Raw genomic sequence first — 12,245 nt, 5'->3', positions numbered from 1 at the left:
CCCAGTTTTCCCAGCACCATTTATTGAACAAACTTTCTTTGCTCCAATGCATAGTTTTTGCTCCTTTGTCAAAGATTAGTTGACCATAAATCTGTGGGTTTATTTCTGGATTTTCTATTCGATTCCATTGGTCTGTGTGTCTGTTCTTGTTCCAATACCATGCAGTTTTGATGATTATGGCTTTGTAGTAGAGTTTGAAGTCTGGGAGTGTGATGCCTCCATTCCCTTCTTTTTTTTTTCAGGAGAGCTTGGCTATTCGGAGTTTTTTGTAATTCCATATGAATTTCATCAATAATTGTTCTAGTTCTTTGAAGAATGACATTGAGATTTTGATTGGAATAGCATTGAATCTGTATATTGCTTTTGGTAGGATGGCCATTTAATAATGTTTATTCTACCAATCCATGAGCAGGGGATGTCTTTCCATTTCTTTGTGTCTTCTTCTATTTCTTTTAATAGTGTTTTATAGTTTTCTTTGTATAGGTCCTTTACCTCTTCGGTCTCAGTGTCCAAGGCGACCCCAGGCGCTGAGCACGTGCTGCTGTCGCCCAGAATACAGGGCCCCCAAGGTCTACCTTGGCCAGCAGTACAACGGCCCCAAGGTGGACGTGTGGAGCCTGGGCATCATGCCCTACGAAATGGTGACCGGCACACTGCCCTTCAGGGGGCCCAGCCTCAGGGCAATCAGGGAGTGCGTCCTGGGTGGGAACGTCCACCAGACCACCTACTTCATGGTCCAGGGCGGGGACCTGCTGGCCAAAATGCTGGCACGGGACCCCTGGAAGCGCAGCACCCTGGAGAGCATCCAGCAGCACGCCTGGGTAGCAGAAACGAGCAGGGGACTCCTGCCCTTCAGCGAGCCGTCGCTCTGCCCCCAGGACCTGGCCATAACCAAAGGTATGGAGCGCCTGGGCTACCAGAGGCAGGAAATTCGGGAGGCCATTGACACTAACAAGTACCGCGAGGTCATGGCCACCTACCTGATCCTCCGCTCCAGGAAGCAGGCGGGGGAGGAGGACTATGAGGAGGAGGGCGAGGAGCGGCCCAGGCGCGTTACCTTCCAGGTGCCGAAGCGCGTCACCTTCCAGGATCCCGGTTACCCTGATTACAAGGACTCCCCACCGACCCCCACCCCGCCGGCACCTGAGGTTTTGGGGAATACACCAAGGCCGGGTATCCTGGGAAAGCACCCAGTGCAGAAGATTGGAAAGGATACCCACCCCACTCCCTCAGCCTGAGGTTTTGGGGAATGCCCCAAGGCCAGGAATCCTGCGAAAGCAGGAAATCCAAAAGAGGGGAAAGTATGCCACCCCGGACAACAGGGTCATCTCCACCAGGTCCCTGAGCTGGAGGATGCGCAGCAGCACACCACTGCTGCAGGTCCAAGCCCCCTGCTAGAGGACACCCCAAAGGGCAGTCCCTCTGCGCTAGGCCCAGAGCTGGAGGATGCCTGGGGAGACACCAGCGCCTCTGTGGCTAGACCCCAGCAGGAGGACCCTGGGGAGCACAGGAGCACCGCGGTGTCAGTCCTCCAGCTGGAGAACACTGGGGAGCACGGCAGCACCACTGAGACAGGCTCCCAGCTGGAGAGGGCCAGGAAAGCATGGCCAACACGATCAGTCCAGCTCCCCAGCCCTCCAGCACCACCCTAAGACGTCCCCCAATATGTGACTGGCCTTCCAGTGCAGTGGCCCCTTCAGCAATCATCAGGGCCAGAGATAGAGTATTAGAAATTATCCTAGAATTTTGTTGCTGCTGTGCAGCATTGGAACTGGAGAGCAACAAAGATTAAAAATAGTGCCATACCCGGCAGAAGACCCCCCACCCCCAAAGAACAAGCACTCAGTGGCCATGGTGAACAGGAGTACACCAGGGAAGGTTGAGGCTCTGGAGAGGCTCCGGGGCTGGGCCCAGTCAGAGGGGCCAGGAGCAGCATGAGACTCACAGGACTGCAGCACAGAAGTCTGGGCAGCACTGATGTCCCTGGAGCAGAGCAGGTGAAGGACCAGGCAGGGAACGAAACTGGTGAAGCATCTGGAGAGGAGCAGAGCGGGTGAGGGTTGGCGTGTGGAGGGGTTGGGGAGAGTTGAGCAGGTACAGGACCAGGAGAGGGGTGTGGGGCTGTGTGGGCAGAGCCTCCAGAGGTCCCAAGGCCACAGGCGAAGAACCCTAGGCCTCTCTCCCCCATCTTAGGTACTGCCCCCTTGGTGGGAGAAACCTGCTGCTCACCCCTGGGCACACAGATGGTGCAGAGGATGCAGGAGCTCTTGCAAAGGCTTGGGCCTGGGTGGTAAATCGTGCAGATTGCAAGGAGCACATAGATAGGCTCTCTAGCTCCCCTTAAGAAAGACTCTGGGACCAGTATATTAGAATCCAAACGGGACTCTCCAAGGTGGGCAGAGGTTATTCACAGAGCAGCCCTAATCCACCATGACCTGCTCAGCTGGAATATCCGCACATCTTCCTGCTCCACGAAGCCTAGGCTATGATCAGTCTCAGTCCCGCAGTGAGCACACCTAGGTGTCCAGTGTCCCCTGGGCCGAAGCTGCAGCTCGTCATGGAGTACGTGCAGGAGGGATTTTGCAACTTGGGATTCTTACACAGTGTCAGTCCAGCTGGAATTTCTCCTTTTAAAAATCCTCTCCAGACGGCTACCCACCCTTTCTCCTCCCTGGATTCAAACCCTGCAGGGTGACCTTAGCCAAATTGGAAACATTAATATCGCCCAACAGATGCAGGCTTTGGACACCAGTCTCTGCCAATTAAATCACTGGGTACAGGAACGAAAAACTACAGGGGCTGTCTACCTTAAATTTGTGTTTTTTCATCATTGTTTAGATGGTGTTCAATTCCCTTCTAAAACTAAGGTTTTGCTAAGTTTGGTAAATGCAAGTAAGGTGAGGTATGAGTGTTTGAAAAAAGAAATGTATGGAAGAGGGATATTCTGAAGGGCCTTAAGATAATGTAAAGCCGGATGGGTAAAATGAAATGGCATTAGAATGAAAGCAAGCAAAAGAAAGTGTTGAAGGTCTGACAGGGAGGTTTTGGTGAGAAATCGTGTGTACTCAGGTGTCTCCCCCTCCTCCAACACATTCATGGGCTTGCTCATCTGACCAGCAAAGCCCCCTCTGACTGAACTTTTGTCAGCTGAAGCTGGGGCCAGGACATCCAAACTTGGACCAACTCTCCCTTACTGCCATGGATCCTTCCCATAGTAGGCCTGGTGATCATGATCATGCTTTTATTTGTTTCTACACCCCATTTTCTCTGCTTTATCCAGGAAAAGCTCTCTGAGATGAGCCTTCGCACTCCCAGACCCGGGAAAGCCATTCCTGTTATTGACAGATGAGCAACAGGGCGTTGCTCTAGGGGTTCTGGGCCAACCTACGCCAGTCCAGCGAGCAGTTGCTTATTTCTCTAAACAAATGGATCCCACTGTAAGAGGATGGCAGCCCTGCCTGCGTGCACTTGCGGCAGCTTCTCGTCTCGCTAGACCTAAGGCCTTAAAACCCACACTGGGCCAACCTGTAAATGTTAGTTCTCCACATCGGCTCCAGGACCTGCTCACTCATCAGGCTCTCTCCCCTCCATCACCCTCTTGTCTGTTAGATTTCTACTCTCTTTGTCAAAGACCCTCTCATCTCCCTCTCCCAATCCTCCACTCTCCATCCTGCCAGGCTTCACGGGTGTTCCACTCCCTAACGCAGGTAACACCCTCTTCTTACTACGGTGGACACCATCACCATTCGGACAGTGGACCTGCCTTTATCTCAAAGATTACTCCACAGGTCTCCTCCCTGGGCATCACCTGGGAACTACACCTTCCCTCCCGACTGCAATCCTCTGGTAAGGTAGAACGGGTAAATGGTCTGACCAGAGACCACCTAGCCAAACTCTCCACAGAGCCCACAAATCCTGGGTGGAGCTGCTCCCACTGGCTTTAGTGCACCTCCGAACCACTCCCCATGGCCCCTTGTTCCTGAGCCCCCTTGAACGGATGTATGGCAGACCTCTTCTTACTAACCATGAGCTCCACGTCCAACCTACACTGTTGGCTGGATATTTTCCATACTTCTCTTTGCTCAGACAGCTGCTCCAAGAACACGCAGACCTTTGTCTGCCACAACCTGTGCCTCCGTCCCCTGATGCACCTGTCAACCTGCTGTGCCCTGGAGACCAGGTTCTTCTGAAAGCCATCTCTCCAAAAGCACTTCCGCCAAAGTGGATGGGTCCACACACGATCATCCTGACTACACCAACGGCTGTCAAGGCATCAGCTGTCCAGGGTCAAAGTGGTCCCTGTGGACAAGCAGTATGTATACAAGCACATGGGCCCAACTCGGGTTTGCATCAATGCATCCCTGGTCCACATCCCACTCAGCCTATAGAGTAGAGGCCCTCTGATTCTCCTTCCTCTGTTTCTTTTTTTTTTTTCTTTAAAGATTTATTTATGCAAGCACTGGGTACAGTCAGAAACACAAGAGGGTGAGAGAACTCACCAGAGACAAAGCGAAGAGCAGAACAGGCAGACTTGACGAAGCACACTGCTGAGGGGAGCAGTGGGCGGCAGGAGAGGTCTGCCCGCCATGTGGGACCCTCGCCTTGAGGCCAGGGATTGAACCGGTGCTGTAGAGGCTGTGGGCAGCTTCACAACCCAGCGCTCAACCGTAAACCGCTGCGCCACCGGGGAGGCCCCTCTCCTTCCTCTGATTCTAATCCCATCTCTTCAAGCCACTTCCAGTTCTTCTGTCTATGCCCAGCAATTCCAGATCAGCACAGCCTCGGACCAGGTATTACCACTCACAGGGCTTCTTATCCTAATCTCCTCATTTTTTCTTTTTGCCCCATGCTTAGTCCATTTCATCCAACACCGGATCCAAGAACTGTCCCATACCACCTTTAACCAACTCCTTCTCCACCCATATCCTCGCGCTGCAAAGACTGTCTCATAACCAGGCCTGAGCGCCCACCCTGGTCTTCGCCCCTGTCCAGCAGGAAGTAGCCAAAGAGAGAACCATTGCCCCTTTTCAACAAAAGGCTGGTATGAAAGGTCGATGCAGGGGCCAGGAATGGGGAAGCCCACATACGAACAACAAGATGGTCCTGACACCAGTACCCCTGATTCCATCAAACCAAAACTGAAGCCATAAGCAGGAGAAAACAACTCGGCTCCACGAAAAAACAACTTAGTTCCCCCTAAGCCTGTTTCCCCCCCGCTACCAACCCAGTTTTCCTGCCTAACCTCTCCTCACCCTATGAAATGACATCTCCCCCCACAACGTGCACGATTTCAGGGACACCCATCTTGGGTATGACGCTTGCCTGGGGGCGCAATGAATTGTCCCTTCCTTTGAGGAAGTTTAGCTTGGCTCCCCTTTTCTTTACTGCGCCAAACTGTTACAGGGCAGCCCCGGTATAAAAAGGGTTGTTTGACTGTTTCCCGATTCTGGTGGAGTGTTTCGGATTCTGGTGGAGCTGCCCGGACAGGGCCGGTTCTGAGATGGGCAGAGTTGGGGGTCCTGGAGGGCGGCGTCCTGGTGGTGAGATGCTCTGTGAGGAGTCAGAGAAGCAGGGCTCAGAGGAGAGGAGACTCGGGGGAATGCCCTGGGTGTGAGGTTTCCAGCTTTACTCCCCAGGACCCCTCTCTCCAGCCTCTGGATAACAAAACCTTGGGAAACAGGAAAGTAGATCATTTTTTCCTTTTACAACCTATTTAGTATTGAGGACTTAAAAAAAAAACATAACATTTAATGAATACTGTTAAATTTACAGAAAAGTTGCAAAGATAGTACAGTTCTTATTCATCCCACACCATTTCCACTTTGTTAACATCTTACATGAATACAGTTGTCTTTTTTTTTCACAGCTAATGAAGCAATGTTGACACAGTGACCAAACTCCGTGCTTAATTTCATCAGTTTTTCCTAATGTACATTTTATGTTCCATAATCCAAATTGCCTCACTCAGTTACAGCCAGTTCTCCTCGATGTGCCTCTTGCTGACTGTTTCTCTGACTTTGCTTGTTTTTATAACGTTGACATTGGTGAGGAGTGATATTTTGGAGAGGTGTTGGGTTCACAGTTGGGGTTCTTGGGTCACGTTTGAGAAAAGTTTCACCACCCTCCCCCACCCACTGAGTAGGCTCTCTCCGACCAACGGAAAGGAGGGAAAAAAAAAACTGCAAGAACGAACTACAGATCAAGTGGGACACTGAGTAGAGAGGAACTATTTCAGGCACCGCACCCCACAAATGGGAACTGTGGAGAACGGTGAAGAAATCACCACAGAGGTGACCGAGCGGCTCCGGGCGCCATCAGAGGAAGACAAGGACTCCACGGAGATCTATAAATAGCCTAAGGCCAGCCGAGAACCACTGGGAAAAAGCAAAGGTCAGCAAGGACAGGTCTCTGGTGCCACCTCATGACCAGAACAAAATCACCAACTAGCTGATTCCCTGTTGGAACTAAGTATATACAGAGGGAGGGAACTGTAAGCGACAGTGCCCAGCAACACAGCATCAACACTCTGGTGGATTGTTGTCTCCAGTGCCAGTCTCAGTCTGGTGAACAGTTTCCGACACCCCTAAAGGAGCACTCCAAAGAGATGGAAGCCACCCTTAGGACAACTTGGATCCTTCTCCTTTGGGGACTTGCTGGCGCGGGGTTGCACAGAGAGGAGGGGGCAGAGCTTGCTGGCTTTCAGGGCTGCTTCAGAACCCAGGGGTTCTCTGAGCCCCTCTGGCTGCCCCCCCCAACAGTAAATGGACTGAACAGTGAAGAGGAGGAGGAAGTGGAGGACAAGGGTCCCCTGACAAAACTAAGCATCCCGGACGATCTAGACAGCTGCGAGGCCATGGTGAGCTTGGCCCTGGAGCCCCTTCCCTGCCCCACCTTCCCCCTCCCATCAGCACACCCTTCTTCTTGGTTCCCCTCCCTTTGATTAAGCTTTCACCCACCTCTGCTGGGAGCCAGTGGGTAGACACCAACACCATCCTCGAATCTCAGGTGTGCCCACGGAGGCCCTGAGAGGTGTGCCTCCCAACCTCCTGCCGGGCCCACAGGGGCACCCTGCACCTCTGGCCCACAGGTGGCATTTTGTAACTCGGCCTTGGCCAGTGCTGAGGAAGAACAGGCGCGGCTGCACAGGCAGCTAAAGGAGCAAAAGCTGCTCTGCTGGCTCCTGGCTCAGCAGGTAGCCCCATGGGACCAGGAGCCTGAGAAGATGGAGGCCCCAGCCCCCGGGGGGAAAGTGTGCCTGGGGAGACCCACCAGGCCCTTCAGGGAGCCTGGTGAGAAGAAGAAACTGCAGGTGAGTGTGTGTAAGGCAGGAAGGAATGGCCACAGGGCAGGTTTTCTGATCCAGCAGACCGGGTAAAGGAGAAGTGAGTCCTGGAAGCCTCAGTGAATTTTGCAGACTTTATTGGGATTTACCAGATACATGGCAGGTAGGGGTGCTAGGGGGCCAGGAGGCTGACAGGCCTCCCAGCCCACAGCAAGTCTTCAATCTTTCTGGGCTCTCTGGCGTTCTCTGGTGGTCTCTGCTGCTCTGCTCTCTCGGTTCTGCTTCTGCTTCTCTGCTGCTGCTGGCGTCCCCATGACGCCACCCTTAAAAGCCCATCTTAGCCCAGGTGAATCCCATCTACCTATGCCCACACCCTACTCCAGGTGCCCGCATCAGGCATGCATTCGGGACCGCAGGGTTCCATCATCCATCCTATGGGCGGGAGAGCAGAAAAGCCTGATACTTTTACCTTACCCTACAATCCACCCCCTCAGGGTTTTCTGACAGACAGTCTATACAAGTGATACACACGTTTCTCTTGACGAATATGAACACTGCAGCCATGGCCCACAAAAGCAAATGAAATATATCACAATGAAATATAACAGAACACAAATAAGTCCAGGCAGGGCATCAACCTAGTGGCAAAAGACAATTATTGGCACCAGTAGATGATCCACCACTTCCGCTGCCGAAGGCACTGCTCATGCGAGGGAGGGAACCACTCAGGCATCAGCTGTCACACGCCAGGAGCCATCAGGCCTCCCGGCCCCCTCCGGCTGCAGTCTCGGCCACAAGCCACACACCACATCCACCCCCAGGATGCACTCACTCTTGGGTTGGCGATTCTGTACTCTTTGGGTGTAATCGCCCATCCCTCAGGGTTTTCTATCTGTGGTCGCTCCAACGCTCCAGCATGCAGGCCCCTTCACTCAGGCCAACCCACTGCACAAGCACATGGGTCGGGGATCCGTGGATACAAGTCCACATGCAGCCTCTCTTGGGTCCCCTCTTTGGCTGTGGGCTCCACCACAAGCCACGTTCCCTACCCACCCCCAAAGATGGGCTCCTCAGCTCCTCACCCTCAACTATGAGCAGGGCATCACCCACAGGTGATTTTAAAAGACTCACTGGCCTTTAGCTTACGTAGTGCGTAACAGCCGCTCAGGGCTTCCCAAACTTAGCACCAGCTTTTGCCTTCTCAGTTGGCTTTTCTCCTCTGCTTAGCTGCTGGGCAGTACACCGGCTGCCTTTGGCCACCAAGGCCCACTGACACCCCCAGACTCCCATCTCTGGGGGTGTACAATCCCATCCATCCTCAGGGTCCCCAAAACATATCAAACTTGCCAAGGTCCTCCCCCTTCTGGCGGGATTGTTAGTCCATTAGTCCAAGTTCATTGGCTTTTCCCTTTGTCCACACTGGGGAGCTCTGAGTCGTGGTCCTTTCTCCCCCGATGATTCTTGCTGCCTAGTCGGGGATTGTTGGCTGGTCCTCTCGGGCATCTCCTCCTCCAGGCGAGGTCTCATCCCGCAGCTCCCGGACTTTGCCCTTCCCCTGTCCCGCCATGACACGTCCAGCGCTGTCACAGGCAAACACTGCTGCTCCTCAGTCCCTCCCGGTATTCGGAGGGCTCCATACCGGTCTGCATGGATCATCGTGCTGACTTACACCAATTGTAAGAGAGGAGGGAATGGACACTGGGCAAGTTTTCTGATCCAGCAGACTGGGTCCAGGAGAAGAGAGTCCTGGAAGCCTCAGTGGCTTTTGCAGGCTTTTATTGGGATTTACTGGATACATGGCAGGTAGGGGTGCTAGGGGGTCAGGAGGCTGGCAGGCCTCCCAGCCCCCAGCAAGTCTTCACTCTTTCTGGGCTCTCTGGCGTTCTCTGGTGGTCTCTGCTGCTCTGCTCTCTCGGTTCTGCTTACGTTTCTCTGCTTTTGCTGTGAATGCCACCCTTAAAAGCCCAGTCTTAGCCCAGGTGAATCCCATCTACATATGCCCACACCCTACTCCAGGTGCCTGCATCAGGCTTGCATTCAGACCACAGGGTTCCCTCATCTATCCTAAAGGCGGGAGGGCAGAAAAGCCTGATAGTTTTATCTTACCCTACAGTGTGGTTTTCCGGAGGGCTGGGCGGGCTGGGTGCTGGGCAGGCCGGCACTGCTGAGCCCCTGAGCCCGCTGTCTGGCCGAGGGCCGCTTTACCGAGCTCATGCAGGAGAAAGTGGGCTTACAGGACTGGATGGAGGAGCTGGAGCATCGATGTATCCAGATGTCTGGAGAGACTGTCACCATCGGTGAGCGGGGAGGCTTGTGCCCTGCAGCTGGGGTGCTATGCAGAGGCTGGGGAGACCCCAGCAGCTAAGCTGTCTGCGCGCCCTCCCCCTAGGAGAATACATGCTCTCTACCAGTACCAGAGAGCAGTGATGAGGGAGGAGCACCAAGAGAAGGAGGAGTCCATAAGGCAGCTGGCCCAGGACAAAGAGGAGATGAAGGTAGTCAGAGCTCTGGCTCCATGGTGGTGCGGCTGGGGGCGGGGCGGGCTTCTGAGCATCTCTGCTTCCAGGTGAAGCTGTTAGAGCTGCAAGAGCTGGTTTTGCGGCTGGTGGAGGCACGCAACGAATGGCGGGCGAAGCCCTGAGCACCTGCCCAGAACCCTGCTGCTGAGCCCACTAGCGCATGCCTAGTCCCCAAGAAGCTTGGCACCGCCAACGTCCAAGGTGAGGAAAGCCCCTAATAGGCGGCTGGTCAGGAAGAGCACACTCCGCCAGGCACACAGCATCCTGTCTCTGTCTCTCTGTAGGGTAAAGAAAATATCAGGCTTTTCTGCTCTTCCGCCATCAGGATAGATGATGGATCCTTGTCCTGAATGCATGCCTGATGGCGGGCACCTGGAGTAGGGTGTGGGCATAGGTAGATGGGATTCAGCTGAGCTAAGACTGTGCTTTTTAAGGGCGGCGTCACGGGGACGCCAGCAGCAGCAGTAGAAGCCGAAGCTGAAGCCGGAAGAGAAGCCGAGATCACCAGAGAGCCCAGATAAAGTGAAGATTTGCTTCACCCCTGCCTGCCATATGCCTGGTGAACCCCAATAAAAAAACTGCAAAACCACTGAGGACTCTGACTCCTCCTTTACCCGGTCTGCATGGGATCAGAAAACCTGCGCTGTGCCCTGCTCCAGCCCTTACACTCTCTAAAGAACCAAGTAAGGTGAGCCTTGTCCACGATGTGCAGCCGACCCAGGGCGAGGCCCAGCTAGGCCTGACTCCCCTCGAGAACGCCTCTGCGCAGCAGGTCGTTCAGCTGCTTCAAGAAATGCAGAACTCCCAGGAAGGCGTCACCATTGGAAACAGCCCATGCCTTCCCTTCTTCTACCAGGCTGACGAGAAGGAGGTGAAGATAATGGTGGTCTAGGCCACCGGCATGGGGCCGGAGGCTCTGCCCCCACCTGGCCCTCACCAACCCATCCCTGTTCCCCAGGCTTTTCCCCCCATCCTTTGGCTCTCCTTCCCAGTCGTCCTTTCATCCCTCGGCTTAAAAAAGGGGTCCAACAACTCCCCTATCTAATAGGGTGAAATACGTGCAGACCCTAGCCTCTGAGGTTAGGGCTGTGTCTTCATTTAACTCTGGACTAATCATGCTTCCAGAGGCAAGGAGCTAGAAATATCCAGCTAGTTATTTAGGGGGCTCCGTTCTACAATATAGGGGCTCCTTGAATGACCAATTGAATCCTTACCAGGCCTTCTTGCAGAGGGCCTAGGTTATATTAGGCAATTTTGGGCCACGTGCCCCCCACCTCACCCCAACCATGTCGAGCGGGGCAGCACTTTGAAAGCCCAGCACGGGGGCTAAGTGCAGACAGAGATACCAGCTGGGGCAGGTGGGCACCAACACCTGTCTAGAGTGTAGCCACAGAGATAGCAGTGGTTTATTTGAGACCACCCAGATCCACAAAGGGGTGGCCTCCCCTGCTCCCTTTTGAAATTTCCCCATGGGCCTTTGCACCCAATTTTGTTTTTGTTTTTTTTTTTGTTTTGTTCTGTTTTGTTTTTAATTTTTTGTTGGACCCAATAATTGCGTGCCGCCCCGGGAGGGCCAGAGTACTGGCTTCCAGCCTAGGCATTTCTCCTCTCACCCTGTTCTTCTGGGGCCCCCACCCAGGCCCCAGGAGTCCTCCAGGCTGGAACTCCCTGGTGGCCACAGCAGGGTTCAGATGAAGACCAGCTAAGTCCAGGTGCTTTCCCGAGCAGCCTGGGAAAAACTGGGGCCTCCCAGGCACCCCTGCGCCCTCATGCTTAAACCTTCCCTTCCCCCTGAACGCCACAGAACACAGCCAGCACACAACACGTTGCTCCCCATTGTTCAGAAATGGGTTTCATTCTCAGCCAAGAGACAGCAGGACTGGTCGCGGCCAGAAGCACACAGCTGCCGGGACAGCACCCCCATGCTCGGGGAAGGGGCAGGAAGGTGGCTGGGGGGGCTGACTGTGCACAGGCTGGGAATGGCAGGGAGGCTCGTCGGAGGTGGCACGTGTTGGCGGGGGTGGCTGGGGTGACAGTGTTTGCTTGTAGTTGGGCCACAAGACTCAGAAGGACAGCACAGCCGGCGGTTCCCAGCACCAGAGATGCGTGTGTGCACGTGTGTGTGTGCCCGTGTATTTATAGACATGCATAGAGCAGGGCAGGAGCAATACCACCGAGGGGGCACAAGAGTCACCGAGGTCACGCCTGGGGTGTCAGCTCACCACCACTACAGACTAAAGTCACAGATGAAGGGGGAGGCATGGGGGCCGGGGGCCAAGTCACAGAACAGTCACCCAGGCAGGCCCGGGAAGAGAGGTGTCCCAGGAAGAGGAGGGGTCTGGTTAGAGGTCGAAGGGGGCCCTGGGGCTCTCAGGATGGGATGGACTTGCCTGACCCGATCAGCTGGCAGCTGGAGAGAAGCAGAGAGAAATCGGGGGAGGGCA

General features: G+C 54.3%; 1 long non-coding RNA gene across 1 annotated transcript; it reads left to right on the top strand.

Moving 5' to 3' along the window:
• The first annotated feature begins 7,644 nt into the window (after window positions 1-7,644).
• Window positions 7,645-11,424, top strand: LOC129146395 (uncharacterized). Its single transcript, XR_008553060.1, has 4 exons — window positions 7,645-9,579; window positions 9,672-9,777; window positions 9,849-10,002; window positions 10,236-11,424. It is a non-coding gene; the product is annotated as an uncharacterized LOC129146395 (long non-coding RNA).
• The last annotated feature ends 821 nt before the right edge of the window (window positions 11,425-12,245 follow it).

This window comes from Talpa occidentalis, unplaced genomic scaffold (assembly GCF_014898055.3).
Source record: "Talpa occidentalis isolate TD23 unplaced genomic scaffold, MPIMG_talOcc4v2.1 talOcc4.2, whole genome shotgun sequence".
In the NCBI taxonomy this organism is placed as follows: domain Eukaryota; kingdom Metazoa; phylum Chordata; class Mammalia; order Eulipotyphla; family Talpidae; genus Talpa; species Talpa occidentalis.
This window is presented reverse-complemented; position numbering and strand designations above follow the sequence as displayed.